The 17,483-nt window shown below is 40.3% G+C and overlaps 1 protein-coding gene across 15 annotated transcripts in view; it reads left to right on the forward strand.

Annotated features, from left to right (window-relative positions):
• ctnna2 (catenin (cadherin-associated protein), alpha 2) overlaps positions 1–17,483 on the forward strand; it is a 375,732-nt gene that overhangs the window by 111,516 nt on the left and 246,733 nt on the right. The window lies entirely within an intron of this gene.

The raw sequence follows: 17,483 nt of genomic DNA on the forward strand, positions 1-17,483 counted from the left end.
GTGGAGGAAAAAGCTCGGGGGATATTAATACCTTAGTTATGCTGATGGTGGTAAATGAAGGATTGACAGTCCTTTTAATATGCTCTCTTAAGAACCTGTTACCCTGCCCTTTCTTTTCAGCTTTCTTTGGTGTTAGTTTTGTAAACCATTACATGGGTGAAATGAGGATTTTAAAAGTGAACTGGTGACCTGAAGTGGGCCATCAGTACTGCCGTCAAGGAGGGAACCAGAGTGTTTGTGAAGGATGGGCTTTCTCCTTAAAGGAAGGAGTACCTCATTCACCACTGTGAAATTCTAGGCCAGCCTGAAAGAAGCTCTCAAAGAAGCTCTTGAATGAATGAATATTACAAACAACCTCACACATTATTTTACATATTTTGACTTTTGTCCGCTGACCAGAAGGAAATCTTAATGATAATCCTCTGGTGCGCCCTGCTGAAACGGTGCACTAACGGTCGATCCAGTGTGTATTAAGTGTCATTTGTGGCCATTGAGCAATTGGCAAGCCAGCTGTCTATTGATCTCTACAGTATCAGTTCTCCTGCTGGCTAAAGGCCCTGTGTAATACTCTATAATCTTCAGCCTAATTATGTGTATTTGTTGTGGCATCTGGGCTCATAAAGTAGTCTAGAAACAATGGGGGGGCTATTAGATAAGGGTCCTTATTAGATTAGAGATCCTCTCTGGTAGTAATAGAATATTAACAGTGCAACAGCGAGCAGTAAGTCTACACTCTGCATGCATGTGTGTCTGTGAATGCTGGGGGGAATGACCTTCATTTGTTGTCAAAGCTATGCTTATTGTTTTTTTGTTTTTTTTGTGGTCATAGTTTTCGGGGTTTACTATCCCGCTGTGTTCCAAACTAGTTCTCAAATTTCACAGCTTAGAGACAAAGGCTGTCATGATGCTCTGCTTCTAGAATTATTTTCATATTTAGAAAGTATAAACGGTAATTATTATTTAATATATTATTTCCAACAACATAGGCACTCATCTCTCTTTTTTCTTGTTTAATTTGGAAAACTGACTTTTTAGTCATGATTATAGTTATTTGTATATATTTAATATTACTAAGTTGCAGTTTTATGGTAGATTGGTATTATCAGTCTGCAAAATCATTGAAGAAACATAAACGCTATTTTTGGTAAATGTTAAAGGAGCAGTGAGTAATAATTAGGGGGATATATTGACAGAAACCAGAGTTGATAACGTTACTCACTGCTGTCGCCGCCGCTCTCTCTCTCTTGCTTCACCACTCACTTCCCATGTACACGCACTGGCTCTGCTCCAAATGACATACGCTACTCTTACCACAAATGGCTCTAGATAAGCCATTCACGTTTTTGTATCGGCCGCCGTAGCTCTCCGACACGCTTGGCACATGGAAGAGGCTTCAGTTTGTTGCATTCTGCAACCTCACCACTAGATACCGCCAGATCCTACACACTGTTCTTTGAAAAGAAAAAGGCTCTGTGATGTGCATACATTGTAGGTATGGCTCTTTCATTCAGAAAACATTTGCTCATAGTATGGTGTTAAAGCCACAGAGATCTTCTCCTTTTACTCACTCTTGGAAAACAAAACTAAAATCATGTGTGTGTTCATGAAAACTCAGATGCCCTTTCCCCCTCTTAAGGCACGGCAGCTTTTTGCTAAAGTAATTGTTCCTTGCTTCATTAGGCCCATGAGTTGTGTTTCAGAGGCTACAGCTGGGAGATTGCTGACAGCCCCTGGCTGTCCTAGCAAAGAACAGAGAGTAAATCACAGAGACACAAAAAACAAAATGCTTCCACTTCTCAGCTCAGCATCTCCAATGAGGGTAAATCAACATCCAAGAGTGAATACGGAGGATATTGTTACCGAGCCTGCTCAAGAAGTGTATTATACAATAAATAATGTAGATGCTTAAAATAGCTGTAAATCTCTTAATAAATGAAGGCTTGTTAAGCCTAACCCTTCTCTGAAAACAGTAGTAGCTACTGTATATGACCTTAACTCAAGATGTTGCACAATTTTAGATAGTGATACCTCCGGGTCTGAGAAAGTGAAGCCAATGCGGAAGTTAAACTTGCATTCTTTCTAATAGCCAGCAGGGGGCGACTCCTCTGGTTAAAAAAAGAAGTCAGAGTATATAGAATAGTCTATGAGAAAATGACCCTACTTCTCACTTGATTTATCACCTCAGTAAACATTGTAAACATGAGTTTATGGTCTCAATTGCTGGTTTCGAGTCTTCTTCAATACAGCATGATGTTAATTTAGTAAATGATGGTCCTTTTTAGAGTAAAATAGACCATAAAGCAGGGGATGCTTCAGGGCAGGGCCACCTTGTGATTGAAAGGTCACTACCACGGCGAGTTGTCCGAGTTTTCATCTTCGAATTTTAACCCTTTCACAATGTGTTTTAAGTTCAGGAAAGTTAATTTTAACCTTTTTGGTCGCCTAAAATTTCTTAATCAGCGTTCTGTTGTACTTAGCTCCACCCTCTCGTGTCACTTATGTTAGCAACAAAACAAGATGGCGATGGCCAAAATGCCGAACTCGAGGCTTCAAAACCGCAGTCCACAAACCAATGGGTGACATCACGGTGACTTTGTTCAACTCCTACGTACATTATATACAGTCTATGACCACTGCACAGTACAACAGGAACACAACATTTATCTTGTCTTTCTAAGAAATGTACATGTATTCTTTTACTAGTAAGACATCTTCATTGGAGACATTTTTGATCTCCTCAAACAGTTTGTTTCAGAGATATGCATTGCTGTGAACCTGACTGACATTTTACTTTTTATAGTTTAACTGCTATTTGGAAAAACAGCTTTAAATGGCAATTGTTAGGGTTCAGGCACCACGGGATCCCTGAATCATGTCATTACTGCAGTGCCATATAACAGACTTTGTGCTCGCAATTTACAGCTCACTTTGTCAAATATAAGACATTACGTACTGTTGAACTGACTGCTGAAGGGAAATCAACCAGTTGAAAGTCTTTGCCCAGCGTTTGATTGTAAGTGTCCATACTACGTGCATTCCATACTGTTATCAAGGATAAGGACTAAATTGGCAAGTGACTGCATCATGTCTGAACTCATTAGACATCCTTGCAAAAGTACAAACCTAGCCACCAAGAAACCACGATAGATTACGGATAATGAACAAGTCTCGGTCGATGAAGTAGATTCCAACTGCAGAGGGTTGAAATAGTTGTCCACTCAATGTGGAATGTATTCGAAATAGTGTTTATCGCTGAAACATCCAGAGACATTATTCCCCCCAGCTCTGTGTTACCAGCCGCCACTCTGATAAAGTTGCTCCTGGCTGTACAGCGAAAGTCCTTTTGTTAAAAGTTTACTGAAGTATTGTAAACATCCACTTGCCTTTGTTTCCTCCTCCCTCTTCATTCAGCCACACATACACACACACCCCCCCCCCCCCCCCCCCCCCCCCCCCCCCCACACACACACACATTTTTATAGGAAGCTTGAACCACAGCACAAGGTTAATCAATGTGGTAGCTGGCAATAAATTAGGTTCAAGTGACAGGAGAATGTCCATACCTGTCTCTGCTGCTGGTGATCTGTGATTGGTGACAGCAGGCCCGGCTCCCTGGCTGGTGCTGAATCATCAGGAGCAGCTGATTTAGTTACGGCAGCTCCGACAGGGCCAATCTATCAATTGATCTGGGGAGTAATGCATTACCAGCCTGGGTCAAGGGAGCCTGGGCAGAATATAGCCATAGTCAGAAACCACGGCAGGTGAAAGGGGGCACCTCGGCAGGCCTGTGAGCAGCGGACAGAAGGATTTAGGGAGTGTGATAGCGAGTGCACTAATCTCACTGTTAGCTGGCACATAAACCTAAACAGGGGTTGTGAGGTAGGATGATCATTAGGGAGAGACTGATGGCCTTCTTGCTCACACAGCTTCTCTGGGAGTTGCCTCGTAGAATGCTCAATCAACAACTGGAGTGACACACAGTGATCACAGACTGATCACAGTAGTTTTGTTGCCTAAACCTAACCAAGTCGATCTTTGCTGAAGCCTAACTAAGTCGTTTTATTGTCTAAACCTAAGGGAGTCATTTCCTGTAAAGACCGTACGCACATAACGAGCAGAAATTGACACGTGTTGCTGGACATTCGTAGGAAAACAAATGAAAAAGGAGGAATAACTTTTTCGTATGAAATCATACAAACGGTTTGCTTGTGCTGTCCACATCAGATCATATCTTCTTAACCTGCCATTATCTTAAAAGTGAAAATGAGATTGTTAGGACAAAGAATAAAAGAGAGACAGACAAAGCTGGTGAACATTGTTGGGCAGTGATCAATAGTGAACACCTGGGCTAAAAGCCATTATATACTTATATATAAAAGAAGTGGCGTTTAGAAGTCTGAAAGCATTGAAAGCCCCTCTCCGAGCAGTTGGGTAGGGGTAGGTATTTTGTACCATTCTTTTTTTTTTAACTCAACAAAACAGACAATCCACCTGCGACTGTCTCTGTTCACTGATGAATTGCACCAATGCTGAATTGCAGCAATGAAGTTGTGGTTTACTTCGCCACTCTTTCAAGATACCATCTACAGTACTCTTGATACAAAAGAAAGTTTTGGAGAAGACAAAATATTAATGAACCCCTAAAAAACGTTCTTATTTTTTTTTTGTTTCACAAACCCAGATAAAATCTGCATGTATGAACACTTAATGAATGAGGCCCTGTGGCTGTGTAAAACTCCTTCTCCCATCTGAGACCATCTTGTCTCAGATGGGAAGCGTCAGTCTGGCAAGATAAACCACACAGACTCAGCAGTTGCCCACGCTGTCTCTCCTCATTGTCTAGAAACCACCACACAATGAATTTGTATCTAACAAAACCTGACACTGCCAAGGTACCACTGCAAAACACAGAACAAGCCTGCCCCGGTTTTTAATCATTCTTGTGTTTACAGTGCAACATGATCTCAGTGTCACTGAAGTCCGTATTTGAAGAACAAAGCTGAACAAAACAGACCTGATCAATACTTCTTCCGTCCCCTAGCTCCTCTGATGTGCTCCACTGTCCATCACCCTAAGCTGGCTGAAGGGCACAGCTGTAACAGATGCAAGGAGGCTGAATTTACCTTGACAGGGTTTTCTAAGGCTAATTGGCTGTGTGGGGGGCATCAAAAGTGATGGCGCTGATAGGTTCTGTCACAGGGGACTAGGTATTACTTTAGGTCACGATTTCAATCCATGGCTTTTATGTTTGGGTCTAGGCTGTTGCTTGTGTCTTTGTCAAGTGATACGTTTTATAGAAATCTTTTTTTTGTACTAAAACTGCATACAATAGCTCAACAGTTGCTTAATGGTACTAGTGCAATGCTCGTTCGTGCCGTGCCCGTTTGGAACGGTCCGATTGCTTGGCTCCTGGTAGCCTCTCAGTATTGCCGCTTGCAGCGTTGTCGGGGGGGCTCGTGCCCGTTCGTAGCGGGCTGATTGCTTGGCCCCAAGAAAGTGCTGCTTGCAGCAGTGTCGCGAACTCATCGCTCATAGACTCCAGGGAAGTGAAGAAGAGTTTGGTTGTAACGTTAGTATATCCAGCATCCAGCAGCAATAGTTAACTGCAGTCAATGAGTCGCTGTCTGCCTGCTAAGGATGACATGTTTGTCTCGCTGCTGAACAGAGCGTTGGCTTGTTTATTCAAAGTTTATTAATACTGAACGTGTCACGTGTGTCCAAATTGCACCAAATTCGACATGGCACTCCATGGGGTCCCCCAGCAACACACCCACCAAGTGTCCAAGTGTGAAGTAGATATGATGAGCGGTTCTCAAGATATGCAAAGGACACACAGAAAGACAGAAGGACAGGCAGGCAGAGATTCTTTGCTTTGTAGCTTTGAGGAATAGCATTATTAGTATAGCATTAGCCCTGAATTACTAGCATAACAATCTAGTTTCATTGCAGATACGGATAATGCTACTCAAAGGTGTTCAAGAAATTCAAGAAAATCATTTGGACAGTCTAACAAAATGGTAGATGTAAACAGTGTCCGGGTGAACACCATAGGGAATTGGGCCACTTTTCCATCTGTTGTCGCTCCTGAAATACAATGAACACATAGCCTCACCTCACCCCTCAAAGGTCTGTGCAGTTACAAGCCAACACAGAAAGTAAAGAATGGGTTTTGGTTTCTTTTTCACCCACATTCTTCCCCTTTATTTGATTCAGTATGTACTGAATCTATACTTTTTCTTGTTGTATTCATGTTTTTCTTAGTATTCATTTACAAAAAAATGAAATTTCCATCATCTGAAGTTTAAAGTTCTGCCACATACCGTAGCTGAAACATTTAACAATAATTAGCAGTACACAATGATAGCTAGATCTCGCTGCTAGAGATAACATGAAGTTCATCAAATCATATTTAAAAGGTCATCATTAAAAACGGCACAGCGGGGCGCCGGGTTCAACCAATATGCAGTATACAGCACACCAGTAGGGATGTGTGCAGTGAGGATCCATTTGTGCAGTGGAAAGAGGAAACGCACCAATACCCGGAGCTATAATGCTCTCCTGCCATTATCTGTGCGTGCCCACTACTTTGTTGCCTGCTGTGTTCCCGTGCTCTCCCTCTCTCTTTCTCTTCGTCGCTTGTTGCTTACACTCCCTCTCTTACTCATGCTTTCTCTATCCTCTTTTTATTTTCAGGTAGTCAGGTAGTTGGTTACATGGGTGTTGTTTAAATGCAAATAACATCGAACGAAATTCCCATCAATAATTTGTGTGTTCCGCTTCATTTCTGCACCCTCGCTAGTAGGCCCTAGAGGTTTCCTTATTGTAAGAGAAGCACATGGTTTCCTTGTTTCAACCATGCAAATGTTGCCACATGATAACAATAATAATAATGGCACCAGTTTTAATGCCAGAGTTAATCAAAATCTCCCTTTAATGATTAGTGGGCAAATTTGCAGTACCTCCTCCCTCTTTTTAGTTATTCCATTTGTTTATTCTTCTCTTTTTTCCAATTGTCCTCGCATCATGGTCCCTCTAGACTCAGCACTTACACCCCGTTAAGTGTCCCAGGACCAGCAATAAATCATTGGTTCCCCACAGCGTCCCATGCCCTCCCTCCCATCTGTCAACACCTAATGCGCCACACGACAAGCTGCAATTCACTGTGCACAAACCACTCACTTTGAACAACGTAGCTTTCTCAGCCATTGAAGGCTGGCTTAAAGACATGGCCCCTGAAGGAGATTGACCAGAAGGCCCAGGTAAAAACTGTAAGTCTATTTAAGGCCCTCTGGAGACTCAAAGGACTCCTTTATTCCCACCACTTCAGTCTGATAGTGAGTTGTAGAAAACTGAAGCAACTGACCCACAGTGAATGTCTTCCACTGGGATATTAAGGCCACCTGCCTGCGAATGGACCAAAGCTCAAAGAGCTTCCACCTGCTGTGAAACATTCACCAGACAACCCACAAGTTTTAAGAACGATATTTCTTTTCTTATCCTGTAACTTTGCTGAGTCCCAGTCCCATTCGTGTATGGGGGCATTCATGCATGAGAGATTGCATTCTTTTTAAGGTTTTTTCAATGCTTCCGAACTAAATAATTGTAGTACCTTACCGATCCGACCAAACATGGCAACCTTCAGCTCACACTTACCACTCAGTTGAATATACTCCTACCTGACACAACAAAACTGAACATGGGCTTCACAGATAGCAGTTATTACCAGCCGCGTCAGCGACACTGGTATTGTTTTGTTTTGTGTCAGCATGGCAAAAAGTGGTCCTTGAGACACCGACTGCAGAGGGAACTACCACAGAGACGGTTTGAGTACTCTGCCAGTTGTTTATATTTCTGTCTGTCTGTGGACAGATTTTGTGACTGTGATAGTGTTGCAACCATGCGAGATGCAGTCACAAAACTTTACAGATGTGTTGTTGAGATCCAAATGAAGGGCAAGTTCAATGACAGGCATTGTCCAAGCATGGGGGGTGAAGGGCCCCCCCTCTTCAGGCCCCCCCGTGACCCGATGTGACGTCGCGGCTGGTGTTATCCCATCACAAGATGGTTTCCAGTTGAACGTCTGTAATGTCAAATTGCATTGCACTTTATCTACCAAGACAAATAATTTTGTCCAGGCCATGAGCAGCCTCTGTACAATCCTGTTCAAACACAAATCAAATTTGGTTCCAGTCCACTGGAATAAATAATTCAAGGATATTTCCTGATAATAAATATCCATGTTGCTGTCACACAGTCAGATCTTTTTCTCTCTTATTTATGTTTTTACTAGCCGCGACTCACCTGGTGAGTCTGTGCGTGTGTCATCATGGCAAAATGTGGTCCTGGTGTAGCGGGCACTACCACAGAAGTATTTTTATGCCAGGGGTTTATATTTTTGTCTGTCTGTCTGTCCGTCACAACCGTGCAGGATTCAGTCACTCTGTTGTTGAGAAATGCAGAGTTTGAAGATGGGTGTGGTCAGACATTTTTTTGTTTCTATCCATGCTTTTAGATAATGTTTAGAAGTCTTATCAAGTCAACTCAAGCAAAGTTTATTTGTATAGACCATTTCACAGTTGTAAACATTCACCGTGTCCCACTTTTTTTTCTTGTTGCAGTGTATATGAATGACATAAGCTGACAGGAAGTAAACACAAACCTAAGCTGTTAATGCAAATCCGTTGAAACGGTCTATAGCACCTTTCAACGAGACAATCCAAAGTGTTTTACATAAGGCATAAACCTGTCATTAAGGTCCAGGATGTGTCTCTTGAGGATTTTTACAATGCCAAATCAGTAGTGCTTTGCTAATTGTTTTGGCCATGCATTCAAATGTTGCAAACATCCCACTCCACTAGATCCCACAGGTGCTCTCTTTGGATTAGCTTCAGAGACAGTGCTAGCCATTGGAGTAAATTTGGATTTATTAAGTAGTTTGTTGAATTTCCAGAACCCTCCTAAGATGAGGCTTTTAGATATAGTGCAGTTATCCTGTTGGAAGTATTTGTGTGAGAAATGCTATTGCCAATGAAAGTATCAGCATAATGCTTAGATACACTGTCCACTTAGTAGTACTATAGAGTCCAATGTTTGCCAAAAAGTAGTTATTCTGATATTCACTCTGCTTCTTTTTCATGGTTTAAATACTTACTTAACTCACTTACTTACTTAAATACTCACTTACAGCAATACACATTCCACAAAGGACAACAAATTTTGTTTTATTAAAAATAAAATAAAAAAAAAAGAACGTCAGTCCTATTATAACAACCAAGACTGTAACAAGTGGTTGAATATTTGCCTCAATTTAATTAGGACATCTGGTTATCTTTCAATTCTTGCCATTCAGTTTTGATCACGATGTATCCACAGTAACCCCAGCTTCCTGTTTTGAGCCGGCATGAGCAGGAAGTGACATGGTCTTCTACTGCTACAGCCCATCAGCTTTAACACTGTTGCACTGTGGAAATGTTGTTTTTTGTTCGGTATTTCTTTTAGCCGGAATGAACCTTGTTAATGTGCCTTTGACCTCTGTCTGCCAAAGGAGCTAATTTATTTTCAATACATTTTTATAACATGTAGCCCTCATAGGTCTAATTTACATGAGGATACGTGCCCAGTGCTGTACCATGAGCAACCACGATCAATGCATGTGATGCAGGCAAGGCGCAGGTGGTTTTAAATAATGGGACGTTAATACATTTCGATGATTGATGAGGTTTGAGCCTGCCCAAACTGTAACAAGCCCCTGTCGCCTGTAGTTTGTAATTTAAATAAGTCGCTGTGGCTACATGCATCTTCAACATTCTTCCGTTATTACCATATTAAAACCTGATTCTCTGACAAAAAAGGAGAATAACATCCATATTTTATTTAGAGTAATCATTATCACACAATGAGTTACTAAACGATTTGTCTACAGCTGGACTTCCCTTTAATGGCTTCACAATAAAAGCCTTCAAGTAGTTCACCAATGAAAGGCTTTTGATATCAAGCAGCCACGGAAATTGTTCACTTTGCATGAGTGGCACTTTAACAGCTTCAGACATCATCGATCAAACCTGTGTCCTGCAAGATTACATTCTCATACAACTAAGCTGCATTCTCAATTACGTTTCAAGGGAAACGTGTTTTCTCCTTGATTGAAGTTGCTGTTTTAAACAGTTTTAAACATGTGGTTAATGTTGTAAATTGAAAAAAACGCAACAGAAATACTTCGTTAGGTTTAGACGACAAAACTACTTTGTTAGGTTTAGATGAATTCTGGTAAGACCTATGCTGAGATAGAAACAGTGGTGTCCACCTAATCAGGAGTGACAATAAAAAAGAGGCTGGGTTTAGAAAAGTGTAAAGTTTAAGGTTCAGTTTTGCCCTTTAGTCATACTAAACTGGCACTTTAACTTACCAGAGGGGCACTTGGCCAACCAAAAGGATACTTAGGCTTACACTTGGGGTGCTCCTGGGCCATCCAGATGGACATTTTAGTGACACTTAAGCTGACCATAGAGGCACTTGAGCATCACTTGGGCCAACCAGACAAGCTATTGAACGATTCCTAAGTTCAACAGAAGGGCTGTTGGACCAACCATCGAGGCACTCAGGAGACCCTTTTTCTGAGCAGACAGGCAGTTGGGGCAAACGTAAGGTCATTTGGGGAGCACTCAGGTCGGCCAGACAAGCGCTAGAAAGGCACTCAGACTGACCAGAGAGGCATTTGGGTCAACCAGAGTTGGGCTGTCCCGAATCCCTCCCGGTTCCCCCTTAAGCAGCAGTGGGTAGAATCGGAGCAATTAGGATTAAAACGGTCACTATATCCTGACAGTAGAGCATGAGACACGTAATCTGAAAAAAAGAATGCACCTCTGTGTCCTCCGGTGGTCCTAATGGCATCTGCAAGATTTTCACAGACCGGAGGAAAACAACCAATCAGAGCCAAGCTGTTTGTGAAAGTTTGCGACCCGGCAGCCATGTTGAGATAAGTTGAGGAAATACCAAGCATCGCCCACCAGCCGGAGTAAACTTTCTTATTTTTACAGCTAAACCGTACACTACAAGATGTTTTTGAAAACATTTGAGGTGAGAAATAGGCATTACAGTAACAGAATAGTGATTCATATTTGATCAGCGCTGCCTAGTTTGACCGTTTGATCGGCGTTTGCAAGTAACAGCTGCATCTGCAGCCCTCATCTACTGTAAGTAATACACCTACTATGGATAAGTTCCTCATACGACCCCAATTCAAACACCCGAAGTAGCCCTTTAAATTGGTCAGCTTAAGTGTTTCTTTAGTGTTTTCGTTTCAACAAAAAAATAAAGAATGCAAGTTCTTATTAGGGTACAGACACATATACAGACTTAATACTTGTGAGTATTTTGGAGGGGTGAAAGATATTTCATTTAACTCCCTCACCATCTGTACTGGATAAAGTTTTGCTTGGACTGATCAGAGCAATTGAATCTGGCATGATTTTGCAGCGCTTATCAAAATCCTGCCAAATAGAAATCCCAAAGCTATGATAATCAAGATCTGCAAGAAAATCCCCGTGACCTAAAGGTCATTTGGTCTCAATCATTACATCAATTAATGTTTGGATCCTCACACTGTATTAAATAGTTTATTATATTCCCTAAAGTCTATAAAGTGATCTGTGTAACACCTCCTCGTGCATCTGAAAACAACAAGCCTCGAAGATGCGGCTCTTGTTTAGTCTGTGTGCTCACCATTTGTGCAAGCGGCAGCTATAATTTCAGCTAGAGAATGCTGCCTGCCACACTCTCCATTCAAATTATGCTTTTGCCGTGGCTGGAAAAAGAAACAGAATCCTCTGTAGACGGAAGCAAGCAACTATCACATGGCTATCTGAACGCCCTCATGTCACCATCTCCGATTGAGGTGATCTGATAAATGAGATTTTAATTGGGTTTTTAGGCTAAGTCATATTAGGAGATGAGATAGAATTATCCAGGAACATATTAATGTAATAAAAAGCTCTCAGATCTGGCAGCTCTATTGCATTAGAAAGCTGCCTGCCCTTCCCCTCTTTCCCTCCCTCAGTCCAATGCCAATCCCCCTCAAGGGCTTGCTGCTTTGAGCAGCGCTAACATGATTGACATTGATAGCTGGATCAAACTATAGAATCAACCCTAATATCATTAAGTGAGCAGACATGGCAGCAAAGACCTGGTCTCTAACTGTATTAGCCGCTACATATGTTAGGGTTATGGATGCAGGAGGCTAAATGCATTGGGAAATCAAGCATGCAAACCACAATTTGCCTGTGTATGTGTGACCTTTGGGCCTTTGGATGTGGGCTGCAGAGTATGTGTGGAAATGGACGTGTCTGTGCACATGTGCACTTATGCAGAGCGATTCCTGTTGGCGTTTACTTGCTTTTTACATGCATTTTTACAGGCATTATTGTCAGACATGGTGTCCTTATTTTGCCAAAATAAGCTGAGAGCTGCACACGCCCCTCTATCTGTCAACCGCTGTTTCTGAGAAAAATGGGATTAGTTATACAGGGTAGGGCTGCACAATTATAATATGAATCGCCATCACAACTTTGGCTTCCCACAATTAAATGAACATGATCGACTGCGATATTGACGTTAAAATGCGTGCTCCGCTCAATTAAAACTCCGCTGCATAAATCAAGCGCTTCCTAAGCCAACAGCTAGAGATGAACCGTCAATCAGCAGCTGATCGATGCCGGACCGTCTCATATTCAGCAGTCTCATATTCATTTATCCTAGTTTCTTTGCCGGTCAGACACACATGTGCAGCCAACCACATGATGGTTTTACGTAGGCACAGAGCGGCACAGTCAGTAACATCTCACACAGACACACACAACATGTCGTCGGTGTGTAAGATCTTCAGAGCGAGTGCAGAAGACATAAAGCTGCAATTTGTTACAACTGCAAGTCGAAAATAAGCCGTGGAGGAACAACCTAAAACATTTAGAACAACCAACTTAATCACAAACTTATTACATTGTAATTTATTCCCATGATGCTGCTCAGAGTCATCACTGTGACCGGCTCGTCTGCCGACAGCACGGAGCACGTTATGATACATTCAAGCTCTACTTAGTAAGAATGAGTATTAGGGGATAGTTAATTATAACACTATCATACGGTGTTCAAATGTAATCTTGTAACATGTAGTTTTTGGCGAGAAACTTGAATAAATCCAGTCGTTTGAAGTAGATGTTTTCACCGCAATATAAATAGATAATAGAGAAGGAATTTTTACCTGTTTAACTTTTAGCTCTAAACAGCTTATAATATATAATTAAAACTACTTATGCCAAGATTATTTTTAATCAAAGCAAATATTTAAATAAAGATACAATCATTTATTACCTAATCATTTGAATTGTGTGTTTTTATGCAAATTGCCACTATAGATGACAATAACAAAGTAAAATGATAACATTTAGCATCTTTGACGGTTGTATGAAGCACAACATGGAAGTGAAAGCAGCGTTCTGTTTATTTAAATATGAAATTACAATAAAAATATTTTTTTCCTAAAATCTATGAATACTCGTGATAATAATTGTGATCTCATTATTGATGAAAATAATTGTGATTATTATTTTGGCCGTAATCGTGCAGACTTAATACAGGGTATCCACATGTACTGTAGGAGTGAGCAGTAATGCATTTTATCCAAATAACTGGATGCTATTCAACTAGGATGCTATTCCCAATGATACTGCCAAATACTTTGATATTAGTGACCACAATTGATGAAACAGCTTCTAGTCATCCTCCACTTAAAGGTCACACATCCTCCTGTTTGTACCACCTTTGTGTTCATAGTTAAACTCTTAAGACCAACCTGTCAACCATGTCATCCAAATTCCAAAGAGCGTATTTTCGGTACTGTTTGATTTATCTTATTCAAAATGGGAATAGAGTCTGAAAAAAATAAAAAAACAGAATGGGGAATGTGTCAAACTTTAACTTTTAGCAAGTTTTAAGAGTTGTTTTTACATCTTTGTTCTATAAACTACGTAATCTTGGCACATCACCCACAATAATTTAGTTTGCAAAGGATAAAGTTTGAATGGTGAGTCATCTATTTCACTTTTAAACAATGTTTAAAACACAAAATAAATTCAAACTGTGTTTGGGATTGAGCTGAACTTATTGTTCTGTGTAGCTAACAGCTTTATTTCCGAGTGAACGTGTCCCACCGTTCACCACATTGCCTCTGCTTTGCGGTATGCTCATCAAATAACTTTTCTCTTCACCGCTCTGTCAGGGACATCTTACAACACTCACCACATAATTGATTTGGAAAAATGTACCTTGTTTGATGAAACCACAGTCAAATATATTTAAACTGTTCTCTTAATGGATATTTTTCTTTTTCACACTGCAGTATCAAGTAGCTGGAAATTACTAAAATTGTATTATTAAAAGCAAACGACTGGTTTGTTTACATATCAAACAGGCTGTCATCGAGGAGCTCTACTGTGGCCTCTTTAGATATACAATCACCGTTCTAAAATGTACGATTTTTGGGACGGTAAATTACAAAGTAAAATATAAAAGGGCTGTGTTCCATCTTCATTTCCATCAGAGAAGCACAGAAATCAGCATACGGCCAGGCAGGTTTTTTTTTTTTTTGCAAAGCTTCCATTATTCTTTTCACTCCTATCTTCCTTTAAACTCTAAACTGTCTTTCTGTCTTTTCAGTCACATCCCTTTACCCTCACTAGCGGCTCTTCTCTCTGTGATTGAGCACTTGTGTGAAATGTAGTGGTGCCCCAATACAAAGCGATGCCCCCTCTCATGCGAAACAGCCGACTGCCCTCCGCGGCGTCAGCGTCAGACATTTATATTGAGTTTCTGTTCTACTGTCTGCGTTTGATGATGTGTACAAGTCTCGAGACGCCTCCAAATTCCATAGTGATTTTACTCCTATCTGTCTACTATCTTTTAAGCTTTCTAAAGGTCCAGTCAAAACCAAGGGAAAATCTGAAACAATGCAAAATGGTTAGAAGTGATTCTTGCAACAATGCGTGGTTTTTCTCTCTCTCTCAGTGTTTGCGCTCACAAGGAGCAGCATGAGTAAGTGTTAGATGCCGGCACCCACAACAACACTGATCAATTACACTGGTCTGAGCTGGGTCCTGTGCACTGTAACCCACTGAAGGAACTGTGGAAGTGGTGACAATGAATGAACGAGAGAAGAGCGAGACAAGAGAAAGCAATAGATTATAGAGGAGGATGACACGAGTGCTTGGATGTGAGATGAAATATTTGGTAAAAGGATTGCATGCTCTGAGTGGAAATGAGTGGGGGTGTGGCACTACACTTCAGACTTTAATCATGAAACAATCTTGCTGAAAAATTACAAACAATTTTGCAGTTATTATGATTATGATGATTCATAAGGACATGAGAAACACAAATGTTGGTGCACGCTGAAGAATTGTTTTGCATTCTAATCGAGCCTTAACCCCAAAACCACCTGCATTGACCATGTCTTACAATTTCCTCAAACAGCAATAAATCACTAAATGGGAATTGAAACGCTTTTGAAATGTGTTTCACATTTTCTCAAACACGATGGGGTCTATTTAGTTAGAAGACGTGAAGAAATGCTCTCTTAATTTTTTTTTTTTTAAATGATAACTAATCAATTTAAAGTTATCCCGTGACTTCATTATGTTCATCGAGAAGCAGACAAACAGACGGAGCATGTATCATATTGATTCTTTGCCTCCCTCTCCCTTTTATTATATTGTTACTCTGCAGCAGAGTCAAATTTCATTACACCCTCTGGATCCATATAACAGCACAAACTCATCTTCGTGTCACTAATAAAGTGATTACTTAGACGGAGAAAAGGTCTGAAATGCTTTTTCATGGCTTCTGGGTGATGATTCCCTGAAGTACTGGGAAAATATGAGTGACTATAGTGTCAGGGAAGAATGAGAGGCGGCTGTGCTGTTTGAGCAGGCTTTATAGCTCGCTGACCTTTTAAAGAAATATATTGTTGTTCTGTTAAAGCATGTACTCTATACACCCAGTACTTGCCTGTTCTTTTATAATGCATTATTGATTTTTGTTAGCTTTATTACTCTATTTAAAGGCCAAAAAAATCCACTTGCATTTCTATCTAAGGATGGGCATGAAAAATGAGTTATTTTCCGTTGCATCAAGCCTCTATGATTTACTATGCATTTTGAAGTTCATGTAGAACAGAACTCGACGTGAATTGACACTGATTGGTAACGACTTGACTTTGATTCTTGCTGCCACTGAAATAGAATGCTTTGAAATTTGCCTTTGGTAGATTTTCTTCCTGGCTAATTAACTTCAGTATTTCTATATTTATTTGTATTTGTTAATAGGTTATAAATTTATCATTTAACAAATATTTTCTTTAACATTTACCACATTCCCTTATATTGAACGGATCTTAGGAACACAGCCTGCACTAGTGTGTACTAGTTTACCAGCTCTGCTGTAGTCTTCTTGATTGTTGCTGCAAATGGATTCTCCAGAGGGCCCTCCCACACACACATACACACACACACACACACACACTTACAGCCTCATACCCTTGCACAAAAATGATTGATTCCTGTGCTTTATGTTGCTTTTAAGAAGTTATTTATAAATTAAAATCATTTTCCACAATGTTGCCTGCTCAGTAGCCTCTCACCAATCAAAAGCTCCCCACCCACCTTCATTGGAAAACCTCCACAGGGACCTATTATTCAGTTTACGTGTATACAGCAACAGATAGTGTGAACATATAGGAATGTGCCTCTTTTAAAACAGAGAAACCTGAGCTTAACATATTGATTAAAAATTAAATTCAAAGTGTGAATGAATTAAAAAAAAATAATAATATTACTTTAATTAATATTAAATAGCCTACTTTCTATATTTTTTAATTTGCAATACAAAAAAAAATTGTTTCGACAATACATTTCTATCTGGGAATCTGGATTTCATCTTGGTTTGTAATTCATCTTTTGTCCCAATTTGACAAAACAAAGAAAATCGTTAGCTTTTTAGCTTGCTCTATGTGGCATATAGGTAGAGTGAATCTCTAAAAATATTGATATTCCAATTTAACATCAACATTTTCCAATGAAACTGAGGCTTCTTTATGATAAACAACAAGACAGTCTCAACCCATACTGAACTAAAACCACGTTAAACTTTAGTTCTGCCTCTATTTGGGCCTTCTTCAAAAATCCACTTTCAAATTATCCTACATTTAAGATACATCATTTTAATTTTGGGACACCATCAGGCCTTCTTAAGCTACAGTTCAGTACGTAACAGCTTTGTCACCGATAAAAGTTGAGATCTAATGCATGCAGAATCTTACATTTTGAAGCGCATGCAGCATACCGTTTTATGGCAACATAAATATTAGCACAAGCTTTACTGCAGCATGCTGGTATTATTACTGACCTTGCATGTTCTTTGCCTGTTTGTTTGTGAGT

This window comes from Sebastes umbrosus, chromosome 3, assembly GCF_015220745.1.
Source record: "Sebastes umbrosus isolate fSebUmb1 chromosome 3, fSebUmb1.pri, whole genome shotgun sequence".
Taxonomy (NCBI): domain Eukaryota; kingdom Metazoa; phylum Chordata; class Actinopteri; order Perciformes; family Sebastidae; genus Sebastes; species Sebastes umbrosus.